General features: G+C 41.5%; 1 pseudogene; it reads right to left on the bottom strand.

The window, feature by feature from the left end:
• Positions 1-3486: 3486 nt before the first annotated feature.
• LOC118338504 overlaps positions 3487-4792 on the bottom strand; it is a 48595-nt pseudogene continuing 47289 nt past the window's right edge.

The following is a 4792-nucleotide window of genomic DNA, read 5'->3' as shown; positions in this document are numbered from 1 at the left end:
TGAGAGCAAGGGTAAGGAAAGGCAAGGTTGGAACCAGAAGAGAGGGATTCAACGGGGGCGGACAGCAGCACAGATTGATGGAGTGAAGTAAAGAAGAAGGGGAAACAAGAAGAGGGGAATGAAGGTGAACAGAACGAGGAGGAAGTAAAGGAGAGACAGATAGGAAGGACGCAGAATCAAGTGATGCTTCTTCTCCATCCTCTCTGCCGTCTCTTCCCTAAATCCTTCCCAACCTCTACCTCGCCACCCCTCCTTCCCTCCATCCCTCCTTCCAGCTAACGAGAGACGTTCATCAAAGAGCTCATTAAAAGCTACTCAGCTCCTAACGGCTGAACAAATAGACAAGAGACGAAAGAAAGCAGGCGAGGTGGAGGGAAAGAAAGAGGTGAGGGGAAGGGATGGGGGACGAGACTGGCGGGGTCAGGCAGAGACATGGAGGGGGTGAATAATCAAGAAAGGGGAATGAACGAGGGAAGAGGAAGGAAAAGGAGGAGTAAAGAAAGGAATGCAGACAGATGAGAATGACAGTGAAATATGCTAAACACCTACATCTGTCTCAGCGATTAGGAGAGGGATATTGACAGTTTAGATACGTTTAAAGCCGCATTAGTCAGTATTTTTAATATTAGTACTGAATTAAATGACTAAATACATGACTTTACAAAAGCTTTTCAAACCCATTGTTTTGGTTTTTTTAGAACAATTACAGTATTGTTCAACGAAAGTTAGCTGATACAATGGAACATTTGGCAACTTAAGAGTTTTTCTCAGCAGTTGGTGGAGAACAAAGCAGAGCTAAAATATTGGACTTGGACTAGGTGGACATGAACTTCAATGTCCCTGTATGTCTCAATAGTAAACTGTTTGCTAATACATTAGGTTTAATAATTTTCTATGGCAACAAGAAGTCAAGGGTGTATGTCTGTTAGCTTTTTGGGGAGGTCTTCTGCCCTCTAGTGGCACGATATTGATTGACGCAGCTTTAAAAAGGTCCAGTGTGTAACATTGAGGAGGAGCTATTGGCAGAAATTGAATATAATATTCATAGCTATGTTTTCATTGGTGTATGATCACTTGAAAATAAGGACTGTTGTTGCCTTAGAATGAGTCGTTTTTATCTTTTCTACAGCATCCGCCATGCTAATCCGCCGTATTTCTACAGTAGCCCAGAAAGGACAAACCAAACAAACAGATAGGGCACTGTAGTTTCTTCTACACACTTGGAAGGTGAGTGAGTTCAGCTGGTTGCAAACTGCAACTTCACCATTAGATGCTACTAAATTTTAAACACTGGTCCTTTAAAAAAGAATGATGATTCTTTATATATGAGCTATGGGGCCTCTACATAAACACAAGTTTTTGCCAAACTCATAACACTTTTTGATATTTCTAATGAGAGAATTATGTATTTATTTTTGTCTGAGAACTTTTGAAGTGGTTTGGTTTGGCTTGAAGTGGACGGTGGAGATAGGTGATGTCACGTACGTCGTGTCCCAATGAGGATTTATCAAGCAGATTAACTGAGGTTTTGACTGTTAAGCCCTGAATAAACACATAGCCAAGAAGGTCCCCCCCCAAACTTCAACTTTGATTGTTGTTTATTTAGTCAGGAATATTTCATATTATAGAGAAATACTTCAAAAAGAAATCTGCAATGATTGATTTTTAGGGTCACTGTGGTTCGTTGGAAACAAGCTGTAAATAAAAAAACTGACTATCACCTCATAAAGTTAATACAAAGTTAGTAACCAGTTGCTTATCTACAGCAGTTAGAGAGCAACATTAGCGTTTATTTGAAGCGGTTTTCACCTTTTAACCAGCTTGTCGTGCTAGGGAGGTCATTTACAGTACGTTTTAGGGCTTCATTGCTGAAAACAGTGCCTACTGTGTCTGAAAACAATGCTATGAGAGTGAACCAAAATTGTACTTTGGAACGCCCCCACCACCACCACCATGTTTTCAGGGGCCTCGAACAAGTTTAATGAAGCTTCCAACTGGTCCTGCCAATTTTGTTCTAATCCAGCTGACTTAATGCAACAAGAGAACAATCTGTATGTGTGTTTGTGGTCAAAAAAAGGGATGTGGTCTCATATTTAAACACATTGTATTTTCAGGGTAAATTAATCTGTCTGTGTGTGGTCCAATACATGACTCCAGCAGTCCTGTTCAGTTAGCTGTACTACAAATTGGCATTGACAATGACAAGTTATTTACAAATGCTCTGGTGATCTGACCCATGAAGCACAGGTACTGAATACACATCAAATAAACACATTTTGTGGGGGATACTTCGACATTTGAGGCATTCTAAGATCATGTTTGCGCTAAATTTAATCAAGAGCTTCATATAAAAAGACTCAAAATACTGTTGACAAATGTGTTAGAACAGCCAGAACCTCATATGTGAAAGTGTTCAGTGTAATAACAGATTTATTTGCATCTCCTAGTCTGGACACAGTTTACGTTGAAGCGCTCCCAGCTGAATTCAACTTTAGCCTCATAATGCTAGAAGCAGGTTGAGTTAGAAACACAGCAGCACGGTAAGTCACTGCTTCACATCGCCATAACGCACTGATTCACAACTCCTGGAAGGGATTCGACACGGCGTATAATTTTCTCTCTGTCCATCCAGAAACCTGTCAGTCAAATGAACGGCAAGTTAGGGCAGCCAAAAGTCAAGAGGTGGGATCACGGCAAAAAAATATAAATATGATACTGAGGTGCGACACCCTCGAGTTCAATGCTGCCTCGACTACATCTGTGACAGAAAATGTGACAGAAATGAGTTTCAGGATTACAGGTGTTTACTCTGATTCACGACTTGGAAAATGACTAAAAATGGGAATCTACTTATGCGTTTTGAGACTTAAATTCACATAGTCAACCTCCAAATCAGCGTAAAGGGAGCGGATCCAGGTTTAGTCTTGTGGAACAATCACAGATTTCTGCGTTATGGCAGGTATTTGTTCACGTCACTCAAGAAACACCACAAAAATGAAGTCTGGACTGGTGTATTTTTGCGAGTGTTTTCTCTTTGAATGTAACCTTGACACACACAAAAGAGCCAGTGCAAGCAGCTTCACTTCAAGGAATTAAAACCACATCTGATCTGACAGATACCAGGGTTGGAAATGTATTTTTGTCTGGTGCAATGAGTGGTAAATACAGGGTTTTTTATTTCATTATGGACTATTTCATTCACCAGACATGCTGTCATCTTCTCTGGGTAACTACATCAAATACAAGTCTTAAATGTCAACTTTAAATAAAGTTAGAGTGGAGCAGCTCCAAATGATGCTGAAACCTGCCAAAGTTTCTGGCATGTCGGCCTAAACGCAAACAAACTTGTTTAGCGCTGGCAGGTGGCTGGTTGTGATTTCCCTTCCTGGTTGGGACACAGATTTTGGGCACATGAACACAGATTCAGGCAAACGTGCATCACTCCCCCCCCCTCCTTTTCATCTCACATGCTTGGTTGGTGAACTCTCCAAGTAGGGGATTTAGGGTCAAAGTTGAAGGGTTAACAAGGTCAGTCAGGGATTGGTAAACATCACTCCGTTACCATAACAACCCAGATACTCACCGGTAAGGTTGCGTGTTCTACGGGTGTTCCCTACGGTAAGAAACATAAACCGGGAAATTCAGCGGATGGCAAAACAGTGAAACTGTTATTAATGGGAGACATGAAAAGTTGAAGGAAAGTGAAGGAGTGCAACGGCTGCATGGAAATAACAGTCGTCCATCAAATCCCTGCGAGGTCATTGGCAGCTTTTTCCACCTCTGTGTGCAAAGTATTTATTGCACATAGCCCCTTGAGATGATGCTAATCTGGCTCTATCTGGCAATTTGTTGCGACGTGCTGAAGCACCATGGAGAACTCGACAAGTCCTGGATACACAGCCGCCGAACTTTCTCTATGCACAGCAGAAAACTGATCAAAGAGTTTATAAAGCATAAAACTGGAGCACTACGGGTCCAGAATTTCCTTTCTAATTTTCACATGATTATTTTCACTCCGGAGGCCTTTTCATGCCTTCCCCCGTTCCATCTTTGAATTTGAGCTCAATTCGATTAGGAGTTTTTAGCTAGTACTAAACTCCGAGTGGTATTCTTAGCTCTGGGATAGGGCAGCATTCTCCTGTCTAGTGAGAACTGGGGCGATGTAGGTGTGCGCCTCTCTCTCCAGTTGTTGAAGTAATGTGAGCCCGCTGAGCTTCCTTAGTGCACGTCTGCTTCCAACTAGTTACATTTAGAGCCGTTAAAACGACCACATGAGCACAAACACACATACGGCGCGCGCCAGACTGTTGCAAGAATGTTGCTGTGTCACGGTGAACCTTCATTTAACAAATACAGACGGGTCAGTGTGAGCATGTGTGTGTGTGTGTGTGTGTGTATGTTGGGTTTTCAGAGTGTTTACTGTCAGTTGCATAACACCTCAGATTTAAATTTTTTTTTTACAGTCCTAAAAATTTTAAAACAATCACTTGGATCCTGGTTGGATTCTTGGTCTCTCTCCAATGTCTGTCTTCCACCTCAAATATTCTCTCACCTAACCCCCCTCTGAGTGTGCTGGAGCTTCCAAAATGTAGCTCTATTCTCGTCTACTGGAGCTTTATTTAAAAATACTGTATTCTCTTCTCTTACATACGTCGAGGCTACATTAACCACTACTTACCGGCTGCATTGTGGGTAATGTAGGTGCCAGGTTTGATGAGCAAAAAGAATGTGTGGAATCAAAAAAAGATTAGAAGAAGACATTATTATTTTATATATATATATATTATTAACT

This window comes from Morone saxatilis, unplaced genomic scaffold (assembly GCF_004916995.1).
Source record: "Morone saxatilis isolate NCDOM2014 unplaced genomic scaffold, NCSU_SB_2.0 Contig4, whole genome shotgun sequence".
Lineage (NCBI taxonomy): Eukaryota > Metazoa > Chordata > Actinopteri > Moronidae > Morone > Morone saxatilis.
Note: the sequence above shows the minus strand (reverse complement) of the source record. Positions and strands in the feature narration are given on the sequence as shown.